The following is a 16,730-nucleotide window of genomic DNA, read 5'->3' as shown; positions in this document are numbered from 1 at the left end:
GACAAAATACTGGCTCTACGGCTTGGAGACGGGGAAGAGCACAGCACCCTAGAGTCAGACACGACTGGACTAAATGTCAAGGGGGAACATTTACCTTTTTACAACAAAAGATCTCACATACTAACACCATTAAAAATGTGCAGTTTTGTGGTTTTGATGAAGAAGTCCCAGAACTGCATTGTGGGAGATGTAGTACAAAAATCATAACATTTTACACCTCTCAATACACTTCTCCCTTCAACAACACTGGGGTTAGGGGCATCAGACCCCTGTATCGTTCAAAATCCATATATAACTCTTATGCCCATAATTATTCAACAACAAAGTGTGAGCATATGATTAATACACATACAGACCTCCCCTTGACCGGTGTCAGCCCCTCTCTCTATAAATTTAAAATAGTAGAGTAGATGATAATAGAGGAAGCGGGGCCTGGAAGTTGAAAATAGAGGAAGGGGCCCCTGGAAATTGAGCCATGGCAACTGGATTGCTTTCTTACTAGGTTGAACACGATTCCACTTTCAGATAACCTCACCTGGATGACTGAGAATCTTCACAGATAGAGGAAGGGGGGGCATTTCTCTGTCATCCTTTTCCACTCCACTACCCACCAAATACCTCACATGATTGTCACCTCACAGATAACACTGCCTACAGCCTACATTTGGGTGCAAACTAACTATCTGAATGGGCTACAGAACAGGAACATCCGGGCACTTTGAGTTGTGCAAAAACAAACACCTGGAGCCCTACAACTGTGCCAAAATGAATCGGGACAGCTCTAAAAAGTGAGACAGGTCGCCCTAACTCAAAACATTGGATTTGAGTGAAACAGCACCAAAAGCAGTCCAGATAGCAAGCCGTATGCCGATCTCAACACACCCTAAATCTGATTCATCAAAACCAAAATCAAAGAAAAAGGTGCACCACCTTTCAGACAAATGGATTACCAGGCGAGCTTTCATGGATTACAAATTAATGTCATTCGAAAAAGGTCACAAAGAAAACACCTATGTTGTATCTGAAGGTGCTGATGGTGTTTTTTGTTTTTTTTAAATCAGAAGCAAAGTGGCTGGTTAAAAAAGAGCATTTCCAGTTATCTTGGTCTTTCCAGGGATGCTCACCGGTGGTCCACTTGGTTTTCCTTGTGGTCATACATCTACAAAAATTTTTTTAAGTAGTTAAAGAGTTTTAACCTTTAATCAAGGCTTTAAACTGCTTTTTATTCTCTGCTTGTTGCTATGATCTGCGTTTCCAAATTTGCTTTTATGACTTTGTTTATGATATTGTCGTTGGATAGGTATTTTTTAATGCTCATTTCATGCTTGATTATTGGGTGTTTCATCCGTTTATTCGTGGAATGCTTCAGTCCACACCTTGTGTCCCTCTGGGGCCTTGCGGGAAGGTAAAAGACTAGTGCTTTTTAGAGTGATGTCAACAGAGGTAAGCCACCAGGATCTGAAGCTGGGCCTCTCCTTGAAAACAATCCTGGTTAGGAACCCAATAACTAGAACCAGACAATGGGGCATTGTGCTTGGTGTACATCCAGGGACTGATGAAGTCGTGTCCAGCTCTTCGTGACCCCATGGACCAGAACACGCCTGGCCCTCCTATCTTCCACTGCCTCCCGTAGTTGTATCAATTTCATGTTGGTTGCTTTGCAGACAATGTACAGCCATCTCATCCTCTGTCGTCCCCTTCTCCTCTTGCTGTCACACTTTCCTAACATCAAGATCTTTTTGTAGTCCAAAAAAGTAACTTTTCCAAGACCCGGTTATAACCCGAAATAGGCAAAAATGGACACTGATGCCCTCGTTATAGCTGCCTCCACTATTTCAAGACAGCAATAATGCTAATAACGATTGATGTGCTTACCACAGAAACAAGTGGAGGGATGTGAAAAGTGGTCGGTCTTGTTCCCGTTGCGTTCCTCAGAATCTCAACATCATCCAGTTTTGGCCTTGAATTTCCATCCCACTTCCTGCAAGAAAACTCATGTATCTTTCTGCGGACCTGCCTGAGATACTCATTCTTGTATGCATTTTGCCAATGTGTGTGTTCCACCTGTGCTTTCTCGGCAGCCCATTTCTGCCCATTTTTCTTTAAACGACCAACTACTGCAAGCTTTGGAAACGTGCATTCCACTCTGTGCTAGTCTCCAGAGTGTGAAATGGGTCTTTCCAGATGGAAATGAGAATGCACTGAATTTCATTTCTAACTTCTGCCTGACTGGAGGCAGACAGTGGTGCAAATTGCAAGAGGTTGGGGGCGGAGAGAGGCTGCTGATTATGCAAGCAGCGGCGCCACAGTGAGCATAGGGCACTACCACAAATTGGTGTGGCATTATACAAATCAAGATGGATTCTCCACAAGATCCCCAAAGCCCTTTCTTTACAGCTTGACTTCTGCCAGCCTCCTCTCTTATCTCCCATTTCCTACTTGCCCATTCCGTTCTTCCGGATGACATCTATTTCTATTTCATTCTCCCTTCCTCTATTTAATGTTCCTCATTTGTCCTTGACAAATGCAGGCCTGGGAGAAATGCACAGATAGGCCTCGCAGCTGTTCAATTTTCAACTCCAAAGTCTCTCAATAAGGAGCTGTGGGTTGGCCACGCCCAGGTACCAGTGAGGATGGCAACGGTGGCATTCGTACTAGCACTTTGAAAAGCTCCTCTTTGGATGAGAGCTGCCGAAATCTGTCAAAAGTAACTTTTCTAACCTCAGTTCAAGTAAGCATTCACACTCTTTTATATAAACAGAAAGCCTTCCCATTTATTTCCAGAGCATTTTTTAAAAATGGAACACCTATTTGAAAACTGGGACCAATGACAGGCACAAAGAATAAGGGAATACAGTATAAAGAATAGGAAATTCTATATGTTTCTCTTTCTAAAATGTCAGTAATTTTTTTTCACATCCACGTTCTTCTCATTTACCAGCTTATTTAAAAAGTCTATGTCTGCATCTGCATTTTGCTGGCACTTTCCCTGATACGTACATTTTTGGGTACAGTGTTCATGTTTTCCCCACTGTGTTCCACAAATGTCATTGTGTTCTTTCTCACATGCTCATTTCAGAAGCATGGATCAGCTTTGCTTATATTAAAATGAGAAGCAATCGAATTTCACATGCGCACACAGATCCTAATTCTTTCATGCACCACAGGAAACAACAGCCAAGATCCTGTTGCATAGGTAGGCCTGCGTAATTTGAAGTTGTGCAAGCTGTTGAAAAATTTGCGCCAAGGCAGAACCTTGGTGCAAATCCAGGAAGCAGTTGCACATTTAGTTGTGTGATCAGTTGCACATTTAGTTGTGTGATCAGCTGCTCCGTTAGTTATGCAGTCAGACAGACTGCTTCGACTTAACTTCCTGTGAGTATGTGCAGGCATAACTTTATGTTATGCTACGTAATAGGATTTTGGCCTGTATGTCTGTCACGTGCTTTCAGTTGTCTTAACAAATACTTCCTGCCTCCCTGCCAAGGCAGGTCATCACAAAAGTGTTATAAAACTGCCTCCCTGTCTCTCCTCCCAGTGATCCAACTCGGGGGACAAGATTCTTGGATGCACCCCGATGCTTTTACTGACCTGCAGAAGCCGAGTGTTTCCGAACCTCTGTTCTCTTCTCTGTTTCCCACAATCCCAGCTGGGCCTGTCATTTAACACTTAGGTCAGGGGTAGGCAACTTGGAATAGGGACGTGGTGGTGCTGCGGGTTAAACTACAGAAGCCTCTGTGCTGCAGGGTCAGAAGACCAGCCGTCATAAGATCGAATCCACGAGACGGAGTGAGCTCCCATCGCTTCTCCCAGCTCCTGCCAACCTAGAAGTTCGAAAGCATGTAAAAATGCGAGTAGATAAATAGGTACCACCTCGGTGGGAAGGTCACAGCGTTCGGTGTCTAGTCGCTCTGGCCACATGACAATGGAAACTGTCTTTGAACAAACGCTGGCTCTATGGCTTGGAAACGAGGATGAGCACCGTGCCCCTCGAGTCAGACACGACTGGATTAAATGTCAAGGGGGACCTTTACCTTTACTAGGCAACTTGGATGAGTCAGGGGCCAATTTTCTCACCTGGAAAATCCCGGAGGGCCAGAACCCTCAAAACACGAACCCCTCCCCACACAAGAAAAAAAAAAGCAAAGTGCCTAGAAAGTGTCCTTGCAGTTTTGATCAATGGGTCTGACCTCGGCTGTGTGACCTATTTAAAGGGGGAACTTCATCTCTTGAAGACTTCAGTTCATCTCCCCCACCACCCTGGAAAAACAGGGGTCTTGAGGAGGGCCGAGGGCCACAAACACATGCTCATGGCGGGGTGTCTTATGTGACCTTCCCTAATCTCATGGCTTTTAAAGGAGAGCAGTGCCATTTCTTCCTGCTTAGAGAGATATCAGTGGAATATTTCTCAACGTTGCTATCCGAGTCCCCCTAAACTGAAGCTTTAGTAAAGAGGAATTTTTTTAGCTAGTACCTAAATGAAATCGAGAAATTCCAACCGTTATTTTGGAGAGCTCCAGCGGCCAGAATTCCCTAGCCCCCATCGCTCCTGGCTTGGGGGGATTGTGGGAGTGTGATTGTCCTCCCAGCACAAGTTTTTGCAGGCTGTGTTGAGAGATGTACAAGTTCAGCCCTTTTAAGCAGCTTTTTGTTGCTTCTGGGGATGACTTTTTTGCATAATGTGTTTGCCGGGGGAACAAGGACAGAATACTTAGATCAGAACAAAGCTGCGGTTGTATGGCCAGTGGCTAGAGAGACGGGGGGCTAACCGACCTCCCACGCCTGCTCGCTTCCATGTGTGAGAATCCCACAAGGGCTGTGAAATAAAACGCTAATTTAAAGACAAATCTTCCACATCATCATAACACATGCTGAAAGGTGTTTTGGGAGTGGGGGACAGCGGCTGGAGGACCCAAGCCTGATTATTTATTTATTTATTTATTTATTTATTTATTTATTTATTTATTTATTTATTTATTTATTTATTTAAGGGTGATCATTGTACCAAACCCAAAATTTGAACCAATTTTTTTGGGGGGAGCTGTGGGTGTTAGGAACCCCGATGGTTGTGGGCTGGGGCTATATTTGGGCCTCATGGGGGTGATATGCAGCCTGAGGGGTAAATGTTGCTCTTGTTTGTGTGTGTGTGTGTGTGCGTGCGTGCGTGCGTGCGTGCTAAATTGGGGCTACACAGGGTGCTGCAGGCTGATATTAGCAAATGATTTTGTCTTTAGTGAAAAAGAGCCAATAGCTGCTCATTTTTTTCAGTTCCTGTGTGAGAAAGGAGTGCTGCCTTTCTCTCCCCCTGCCCCCGGGCAAAAACCTTGCATTTTGTGGAAGAAACCCTGCTTTTTGGTTGTTTGGTTTGTTTGTTTTTTAAAAAAACAACTATTGTGCTTTGCACCACATGCAAAGTTTTTGCATAATCTAGTTGTTTTTGCGCATAACCTAAATTTTGCGCAAAAAGGGCAGAAATGTGGAAAAAAGACACAAAAGCTCTTATAATGTTGCCTAACCCCACCCCACCCCACCCCAAAAAAAACCTTTGGAAAAACACACACACCTTTTCACTACAGGAACAGGATACATAACCATTTGCATCCATTGCCATCCCATCTTAAAGAAAGAAATTGTGCAGTGTTGAAATTACCGGAAGGAAGGGCACAGATAGAAAATCCCTATTTTTGCAATCTCCCACCTCAGCTCCTCTTTGGGTAAGTGTGACCCATGTCAAATTGGAGAGAACTGGGAGGTCGAGTTTATAGGTTGCGTGAAGTAGCTCCCAATTTTCTCCCCGTAATCCCAACTCTAATGTTGTGATGCTGGATGGACTGTCCCCACTGTTTGAAGGAAACTTGGCTCTCTAAGGCCCCAGAACATATTAGACAGACACCGCTGTAAATCACTGAATTTCACACACACAGATACACACACACAAACCCGTGGGCCAAAAAACACAGATGACACAATCATTCACATCAGCATGAAAGGCCTGGATAGGGTGGCTCCGAACAGGCTCATTTCCTGCTCTCTGGCCCCATGGGTTATGTGTTGTTGCATACAAGCGCCTTCCTCTTATTTTGCACATGCCTTGGAAACCTGGAGCTACTTCAGCCTCACCCCACCCTTGCCCACCCCCCCTTTGCTAACCTGCACAAACAAGCTGTCAGGTAAAGTAAAAGCCTAATGATGATTCTAGTCCCTGTTGTGTGTCAACGCCTGCCTCTGAGCCACTACCCTATCTCTCAGACCGGTCAAAAAGGAGGCAACCGGACCTCATTAAAAACAGCAAGCACAAAGCACACTAACAAAAAAAAAATTAAATTACATTAATTCATACATGTAAAATTCCCCCCTTCCTTTCTTCTTAAAAAAAGGACCCAAGATGGCTTGCATCATTAGAAGACAATGTTTAAAAGCTAAAATGAGTACATATACCAATACTAAAAAAGGACTGAACAAGTACCACACTAAAAAAAATAAAAATAAAGGTAAATGAAAGCTGCAGCCAATTCGCATTCAGAGCAGTCAGGCACAACCATCTATTAAAAAGCCCCATTCAGGCAGCCCATCATGGAGGGAAATTTTCTGAAGAGAAAGGTCTTTGACTAATGGGCCTTCTCGGCGGTGGCTCCTTGTCCCTGGAATAGCCTTCCTCCGGAGATTCGTGAGGCCTCCACGCTGGGTACTTTTCAAAGCCAATATAAAACTTGGATGTACATCCAGGCCCTCCCTCCTGTCAACACTTGATTCTCTTCTCTGCTATTGTAATGTTTTTGCGTTATTTTAATGTATCTATGTTATGTTGTAAGCCACCCATAGTGGTACAATATACCAGATGGGTGGGATATAAATCAAATCAAATCAAATCAAATCAAAAGTAAGTAAGTAAGTAAGTAAGTAAGTAAGTAAGTAAGTAAGTAAGTAAGTAAGTAAGTAAGTAAAGTAAGTAAGTAAGTAAGTAAATAAATAAATAAATAAATAAATAAATAAATAAATAAATAAATAAATAAATAAATAAATAAATAAATAAATAAATAAATAAATGGCAGAAGGGAAGCCAAGAGGGGGCCATGACAGAGTTGCGGTATTACCAGGATACACCAGGTGGCGCTAACCAAAAGAACGTCCCTGAGAGATGAAGACACCAAGCAATAAAGCAGTGTTGATAGCAGAATAGTTGTATTACACAATATATACATACATATACAGACTTGTTTCCAGTTCCGAAGTCATACACAGCAGTTTCCACAGAGTTCAATGCATAAATCAGAGTCAAAGTCCTTATAAATTAGTTCAGCAGTTAAATACCATATGTTCAGTCCAGTAGCCAGAGTTCTTCTAATATACAGCATGAAGACACGGCTTCTTCCAGGATACTCCAGCACAGCAACATGACAACACCAACCCATACCACTACAGAGTGTGTGTGTTAGGTCAGCTAGCTTTATCCCAGGATTAACCAATCCAGGGATTGCTCTCTCAGCTGTTACAATTTACTCAGCTGGATAAATTCTAGCCTTACTTCTTTCTATAATACTGATTCTGATAAATACTTATTGCTTTAGTACAAATCTGCATTTAACAATTCCTCCAGGTTTAGCTCAAACCTGTCAGGCCAGACTGGCCTCCAGTGGAAGGGAGTTCCAATGTCTGGGGGAGAAGGCCTTCTCCTGTGTTCCCAGCAAATACACCCGTGAAGGTGGTGGGATCTGGAGAAAAGCCTTCCTGGTGATCTTAACAATATCTCCCTTGATTTCTGCTCAGGAGGAGCTGAGAGCAGAGCAAAGCTGCGAAACAGCTTTACTCTGCAGGGCTCCAGAGAACCGAGAACATCCAGTTGGAAAATGGAGTCACAGAGCCCCTGCTTGCCCTTCCTCTCTTGTCATGCAAACCTATCTTTACTGCTGGCATCACTTCATGTGTTCTACTTGGGCGCTTCATCTCTGAGGCTTTCTTCTTCCAGAGAGAGAGAGAGAGAGAGAGAGAGAGAGAGAGAGAGAGAGAGAGAGAGAGAGAGAGAGAGAGAGAGAGAAGGTTAAGAGAGGAAGAACAAGCAGGTGCCGTGTGTGACTACATTTTGCACCCGGATGCTGCCAGTCCCCCTGGACCCCCTGCCAGCCCCTCACACGGCCCGACATGGGCCAGAGATCAATATGGAGATGGCAACCTATAGATCCTGTGGAGGTTTACAGTGTCCTTTAATAGTTTTGAGCAGAAAGGGCTGGCAATCACAACAACCGCTGTGGGGATGCTCTTGAATGGCTCTGCACATTACCTGAGGCAGTCAAGTAAAGCCAGAAGGCTCGCTTTGCACCATAATGTGGTATTAAATGATTCTAGTCCCTGTTGTGTGTTAACGGCTGCCTCTGAGCCACTATCCTATCGCTCAGACCGGTCAGAAAGAGGCAACCGGACCTCATGAAAAATAGCAAGCACAGAGCACACTGACAAAAAAAATTAACTACATTAAATTCATTCATTCGAAATCCCCCCCAACATGAATTTGACCCAACTCCGGAAGGCAGTGGAAGACAGGAGGGCCTGGCACGCTCTGGTCCAGGGGGATTACGAAGAGTCGGACACGACTAAACGACTAAAACAACAACAACAACAATGGTATTATAATGTGCAGGAACTATGCTGCCTTTCCCCTTTGCTCAAGAGCCAGGGTGGGAACCTCCAGCTTGTCAGCTGAATGGAGGTTTCTCACTTGGCCCAAAGGCAGCTTCTGTTGGTGTCTCAAATCAGCTGTAAGAGGAAAAACTTGGGAAGATACTTGTTCGGTCAGCCACTCCTGTTCAATAGGCAGGTTCTCATGAGAAGCCACAAATATGATTGCATCATTTTATTTGTTTCAGGTGTGACTACAGTACATTGACAAATAATGCAGGAAATGCTCCTGGACTGGGATGGTCTGGTTCGCTTTATTTTTTTTCATTGACTACATCTGTAGTTGTTTTCCTCTGCCACTAGGGCTTCTACTTTTTAAAATTTGAATGGTTCACATCAGTTCAGAAACTTGAACTGATGAGAAGGGATTTATAGCCATTGTATTTAAAGCCATACCAGCCAGTTCCAGCAATAGTGTGTGAGAGAGGGCAGCAGGGAACCCGGCTGTTGTTTGAATCTTCTTTTTCCCCCACCTAGTGTCTTGGGTCTCCTTTCATCTTCCTCTCTCTGTCTCTGTCTCTGTCTCTGTCTCTGTCTCTGTCTCTGTCTCTCTCTCTCTCTCTCTCTCTCTCTCATCCTTTTAAAGGCTCGCTAATCCAGTCCTGGGGCAGCTGGGCTATCAAAAGGGGAGGGGGAGGAAGTTTTAAGGCAGTTCTGCTCTATCTGTGCCTCCTGCAAATCTGGACAGGCAGAGAGCAAAGTTACCTTTAGATGCTGGAAACTAGACTGAAGTGAAAACTTCCTCCAGTTCCTTTGCTGATCCTTAACAAGGCTAATTTCCTCCCCTCTCTCTGCTGATTCCTGTGTATTTGGCTGAAGCAAATTCATCCAGGGAAACTTAACTTCCCAGATGTGACTTCATGGCAGATCCATTCACATTTTTTTGTGCTGTGTATTCACAGCAGTTTCTGTATACCTGTGGTTTCTTGGGAGAGCTCACACTTGCTTTTATTTAACACCCACTATTTGTCTTGCAGGTAAGTGACCCATGCATGGCCTTTCATTTGAAATATTTTATTTATTTATTTATTTATTTATTTATTTATTTATTTATTTATTTATTTATTTATTTATTTATTGTAAGTATATATACAGTATACCTATACAATGAAATTCACAGACACCCAGAGACCATACACATGCACACACATAACATTCCCCAAACACTCCCCACCCACTAAAAAATCCCCCAACACTCCCCACCCACTGAAAGTCCCCACTAAAAATACAAACATCTACACCGCAGGCCAAGTAACGCAGTCCAACTAACTATCCACTACTGGTGGTCTTTAAGCTCATTATTAAGTGCAATTATAGCTCTGGGATAAAAACTATGCAGGAAATGTGTGGTCCGAGTCTTAATTGTTCTATATCTTCTGCCAGACGGCAACAGATGGCAATAGCATTGCATGCATGGGCATGATCCTGCAACCTGTCTGACTTTCAAAGGGGACCAGAGGTGGGTGAGCTCTGATATGAATGGCAAATATCCCTCAAATGAATTGCACCCCACTATATAACACCAATGCAATTATTAAATTTGCGGATGATACGACAGTGGTGGGACTCATAAATAAGAACAATGAGTCTGCTTATAGAAAGGAAGTACAAAGATTGATACTATGGTGTAAAGAAAATCATCTCACACTTAACATCAAAAAAACTAAAGAACTCATAATTGATTTTAGAAGGAAGAGAAATGTACATTTACCACTGTACATAAATGGTGAGGAAGTGGAGAGAGTTGGTAGTTTTAAATTTCTGGGTACTTACATCTCAGAGGACCTCTCATGGACTATAAATGCCAACATGCTAATAAAGAAGGCACAGAAGAGGCTGTATTTCCTGAGAATGCTCGGCAAGTTAAATTTATCACAGCATTTACTTCTGTCCTACTACCGTAGCACCATTGAGAGTGTCCTAACTTATGGCATTCTGGCATGGTTTGGGAGTAGCTCTGTAGCGGACAAAAAAGCTCTACAGAGAACCATTAAAATTGCCCAGAATATCATCGGGCTCCAGCTACCAACCCTGGATGACATCTTCACATCCCGCTGTCTGAGGAAGTCACACAGCATCCTGAGAGACTCTTCCCATCCTGCTTATAACTTTTTTGAACTGTTACCGTCTGGCAGAAGATATGGAACAATTAAGACTCGGACCACACGTTTTCTAAATAGTTTTTATCCTAGAGCTATAATTGCAATTAATAATGAGCTTAAAGACCACCAGTAGTGAATAATTAACTGGACTGTGTTACTTGGCCTGCGGTGTAGATGTTTGTATTTTTAGTGGGGGACTTTTAGTGGGTGGGGAGTGTTTGGGGAATTTTATGTGTGTGCATGTGTCTGGTCTCCGAGTGTCCGTGAATTTCGTTGTATGTGTATATACTTACAATGACAATAAATTATTATTATTATTATTATTATTATTATTATTATTATTATTATTATTATTATTATTATTATTATTATTATTATTATTATTATTAAATGAAATTGAAACCAGGTAAGATGAACCACATTTGAAAAGTCTTGGAGAAAATTTGATTTCTTTCCCCCCAGAGTTCTGAATGTAATCATAATTGCTGCCTCACATCTTTTTGGTGGGTCTTTTATGATCCATCCATAGCAAATATTTCTTGAGTTCAGCCACTTGCAAAGAAAGTTCCAGATGAATAAATTGTTCCCACAAAGACTGCAGATGGATTGAGGTCTTAGGAACCCTTCTCTCCTTTACATCCCTCCTAAATTCCACCTTCCTGACAATCCTTAAAGAAGCAGCTGTCCCTTAAGGATCAAGGCAATGTTTCTCTGTCTCATGAACAGTGGTGGTGAAATTATCATTTCTGCAGTTTCCGAAACTCAGAGGAAGAAGAAACAGGCCCGGTGACAAAGAGGCGTGCAATTGTGAGGCTTTCTGTTCATTTCCGAAAGTAGGTTTCAACAACTTGCAGAGGCCTGTGGGGGTCCACAAGCACACAGACCCTGGGACGTTGGAGGGCCCACACCAAGGTTTTTCTTACAGAAATCAGAGAGCGGGGGGGGGGGGGTTTCCTAATGGAAGGCTTTGTATCCTCTAGTAGTCATTTTTTAAAAAAATGTAAAGAAAATTTGAGAGTGTCAGGAGCTTTAGAGGTTTCTAGAGGATCACAAAAAACCATGGCAGAGGATGATGGGAGATTTTTGAGCCCTTTTTTCTCACGCTAGGGAGATCTGGAGGAGCAGACGTGTTGAGTCGCTGTACGTTCCCTGTCTCTGTCCCAGGGTTTACACAAAAGGAACATTCGTATTTTAAAAATGCAAACGGCCCAAATGCACACAATTGGAAAATGTCACACACAAATGCACCTCAGTTATTGGTGAACATGTACAGACCAGGTAAACTGAGTAACTAATGAACAGGTCAAAAAAGATGCATAAGGAGTGCTCATATATTTGCATATGAGGAAAAAAGATAAAAGTCTCACAACTTGAAACAAAAGATAGGATTGGAGGAAATGCAACGCAATTCACATTGGAGAAATGAACAATCTTGCGTGCTTTGTAACACCAGATATCAAGAGGAGGGAAGTGTTTAAAACCTAAAGGGGTGCTCTTCTTTCTTACTAACCAATTAGCAAACTTCTTTTCTTGCACCTTGGGCTTGCCCCTCCCCTCTTCCTGTTTGTCCAGGTTGCTTTGCCCTCTCTGACCATTGATCAGAGCTCACATTTAATTTTCTGCTCCTGCCCTCCAGCCCATGCAACCAGCATGGCAGATTCAGCCTCCCACATAGTTGAGACTGGAATGTCTTTTATGATTTTTATTCTTCTGATTGTAACTGAAGATGAACTATAAATAAATATGTTTTTCTCTCCTACTTAAATCACTTGTAGAGTGATTTTTTTATATATGTGTGTGTCAAGGGGTAGCTTCACTGTGAAAAACAAAAGGGCTGGGTGGAAGCTGGGCTTTTATTTTATTTTTATTTTATATTTGTTAATCACTTGCCTGCTGTGATGTCGCTGTTGATTTAGTATTTTATATTCTGCTGATTATAAAGGAATTACTAATTTTCTTGACAATTCAAGACTGACAGATTTTTCACATCCCCAGCATATGCCCAAGTCCGAAAAGTTCCATAATTTATACCTGTGAAAGGGAATGAGGCAATTTTCAGTAATTAAAAATGTCCTACTTCTGTCTGGTGGCATTTCTGACCCCAGTGTAATTCCTTTCATCATGTGGAAGCATTGGGAGCGACTGAACAAAAAGAGGAAGTCATAAATTACTGAACATCTCTCCCTGCTGTTAATGTTATCTAATGGCAGTGATTGTTTTGGTAATTAAAGTTTTCTTCCTTTCATTCCTCAGCTCCCACCCCTTCCATGCAGTGAAAAAGATTACACAAGACACTAGACAGAACTAGGAAGTTTTTAATGAGTGATAATTGCCCCCCTACTAATAACATCACCACTGCTTCGTAGGTGGAAGCTACCCAACAGGATTTCAGCCAATGAATTATGTTTCTTCTTTACATCTAAGTAGCGAGGGCCATTTGACATTTTTTGGCTCTTCAAAGCTTTCTTTGTTAAAAAAACAACAACATTAGAAATAATGGAAGGGTATGTTTGCAAGATGCTATAAATGTATTAGTCATTAAGAAACTAACAGCATTGGGCAGTTACTGTTTTTCAAAAAGCAAGAAGCAATGAATTGCCCCTTTTCCAGGATCCGCATCTCAGTCCAACCCCATAGCTCTATCTACCACACCCCTTGGTTCCAGCAATCCTATCCTCCTTAAGTTCTCATCTCAAGGTCCAAATTGTGATACTAGGTGGGAAGGAATTACTTGCTAAAATCCTGTTGCCGGACTCCATGCATGCAACTCAAGATTACGCCTGCACTGGCTGCCATAGCGCTGAGGCACTAAGCACTTCCCCAGGCATGACTCATTGCACAATTGAATTATTCTTACATTATGCTGGCACACACAGGATTTGGCTCATTGTCCAACATTTCTTTCACATCCCCATTCTCTGAAGCTGCTGGATGAAACTCGGCTGCTTTCTCAACCCACAAATAATAGTTGAGGGTAGAGATGTGCAAAAATAAAAAAAATCACAAAATTCATTCAAAAATAGCAAATTTGTTAATTTGTATTCATACGAATCAACCCTGATGAATATGAATCAATGGATTTTTAGCGATTTTTAAAATTTGTTGATTCATTTGGCTATAAAATGGTCCACCAGGCACCTAGAGACACAAAAACCTCGGGAGAGGGTCCTCTGACTCGTCTTTACAATCCCTCCAAGTTTGGTGAGGATTGGTTTTCCTCAAGCCAACTGCTGAAGGGCACTGTCCTAGGGGAACTCACTTTGTGGGTGTATAACCTGGATGCCTGAAACCACATATTCATCAAACATGGAAGGATTGTAGAGGAGAGTCAGAGGAAGCTTCCCTGCAAATCTGGTTACTCTAAGTGTTTGGGGGGCATTTTAAAGGGGTTTAAGCTATAAAACGAATCAACAAATCGATTCATCAGAAAAAAAATCATAAATTCGTCATTTATGATTCATTGACCTTGATGAATCACAAATCAAAACAAATCACAATTTTTCTGAGTCTCTAGCCAAGGGCCATCATGCTCACTCTTATAAGGAAGGTGAGTTTTATGAACTGCCAGAATCTGCATTGCAAGGATTCAACGGATGGATTTCAGCAGCACGTCTGATTGATAACTACAGAAATCACTTTGCAAGGCTGAGATGAAACTGCAAAATGGATTCTTGCAGTGGCTTTTGTGTTATGGTATGTGCTGTCAAGTTGGAACTGACTAGGGTTTTCAAAGTAAGTGAGATATTTAAGGAGTGCTCTCACCGGTTCCATTCCCCCAATAAGTTTCAGTCCCAGGTATCCTGATTCCTAGTCTGTCCACTACACCATAGGTCTCCAAACTTTTCACCATGGGGGCCGCATAATATATTTTCCACATTTTGAGGTCTGAAGGAACGCACACGTCCATGGACATACGCACTCATGCACGTACGCACTCCCACCCGCCGTCCTGCTGGGGCTCATATCCTGCACTACCTTCTTTATAGCACCTAAATATGCGGCGTCTTTTCCAGGCATTTCATGACTGCTTGGGCTTCTAGAGTGCTTCTCCCAGCTCCCGCCAACCTAGTGGTTCGAAAGCATGCAAATCCAAGTAGATTAATAGGGACCACCTCCGTGGGAAGGTAACAGCATTCAGTGTCTAAGTCGCACTGGCCATGTGACCATGGAAACGGTCTTCGGACACACGCTGGCTCTATGGCTTGGAAATGGGGATGAGCACTGCGCTCTAGAGTCGAACACGACTGGACAAAAATTGTCAAGGGGAACCTTTACCTTTACCTTTTTGGGCTTCTAGAAAGCTTGCTGCCAGCCGCTGGTTTTGTGTGTGTGCGTGCGTGCGTGCGTGCGTGTGTGTGTGTGTGTGTGTGTGTGTGTGTGTGTTTTGTTTTGTTTTTGCCAAGCGCTAAGTTACTTTTGCCAGGGCTGGTACAACAGAAGAACTTCACACACCATGGCACTGATGTTTGTTCCAGATACCAGGATGGTCATGCAGATGTACCCTCTGGTTCCCTTCTTAGTCTCCCCTCCCTCTCCTGCCTCTTCTGTATATTAATACCGTGGAAATGCAACACACCATAAGCCACTTTTGCATTGACCTCATGAGCTTTGGTGCCAGCTGTGTATTGGGTGTGAAAATGAGGTTCATTTTTTTACCCCAGTGGGCAAGAGGGTGTACCTAGAGGTGATCTGAGGCTTTGATGATTTATTGATCCATTTAAAATAGTCTTACCCTGCCTTTCGCCCAAACAAAAGGAGCTGAGGCAGCTTACATCACTAGAAAACACATTATTAAAACAGAAAATTATTCAAGTATTAAGAAGAATTAATAACATTATATTTTAAATGTTATGTAAAAGCATTTCTAAAAAGAGGTTTAGAAAATGAAATTGAAATAAAATTGAAAACATCCCATTTATTGTCTCCTAGACCGAGGGTCCCCAACCCCCAGTCCACAGCCCAGTGTCGGTCCATGGACTTCCCAGGACTGGGCTGCAGAGACGGATCTTGCCCCCCCTGCCTGCCTGCACAGTGGGCGTGTCGTGCTCACGGGTGGACATGTTGCGCTCGTGGGGGGCATGTGCCCCTGTGCATGGAGCCTGCCCCCCAACCGGTCCGCGGTTCCAAAAAGGCTGGGGACTGCTGTTCCAGTCACTCAGGAAAAGCCTGCTGGAAGAGAATGGTCTTTGCCTGCTTGTGGAAGGACAGCCAAGATGGGGCCAACCTGGCCTCCAGTGGGAGGGAGTTCCAAAGTCTGGGAGCAGCCCCAGAGAAGGCCTTCTCCTGTGTCCCCAGCCTGAGATGGACCTGTGAAGGTGGCAGGACCAAGAGAAGGGCCTCTCCTGCTGATCTTAACCCTCGAGCAGCCTCATCAAGGGAGATGCGGTCCTCCAGATAACTTGGACCCAAGATGTTTTAGGGCTTTATAGGTTAAAATCAGCACTTTAAATTGTGCCCAGAAACTGACCACCAGCCAGTGGAGCTGCTGTAACAAGGAGTTGTGTGATATTTGGCACAAAAACATCATCCTCTCCCCCCTTCAGCACTGTTCTACCTGAGATTTTTCTCCCCCTGCGTTGAAAACTAAGAAACCATAGACATCTCCTGGGTCTCCAGCTGGCGCTCTGAGCCCTGCTAATAGTACTCAAAAACTACCAATCCCAACATCCTTTAGGCCAAAAGAGGCAGGAGGGGAAGCTAGCTAACAGCATCTTAATCCGAGACCTGGTGCAGCTGGCACTGTTTACAGGGCCCAAAGCATCCGTCTAGCTCATGTCCATCTTTAAGGTCTTTCTGAAGGCATGTCTTGTCAAACGTTGCATCTGGAAAACAAAATGTATTCAGGCCTGCTTGTAGAAAAGAATATGCACTTCACATGATTTTATTAAGTGCGATTTTTTGAAAAACCCAATAACTGCAACCAATTTTCAGCGAAGAGTACAAGACCCTAGGGAT

The sequence above is a fragment of the Pogona vitticeps genome, chromosome 3 (assembly GCF_051106095.1).
Source record: "Pogona vitticeps strain Pit_001003342236 chromosome 3, PviZW2.1, whole genome shotgun sequence".
In the NCBI taxonomy this organism is placed as follows: Eukaryota; Metazoa; Chordata; class Lepidosauria; order Squamata; family Agamidae; genus Pogona; species Pogona vitticeps.
The sequence above is the reverse complement of the archived record's forward strand: the minus strand, read 5'-3'. Positions refer to the sequence as shown.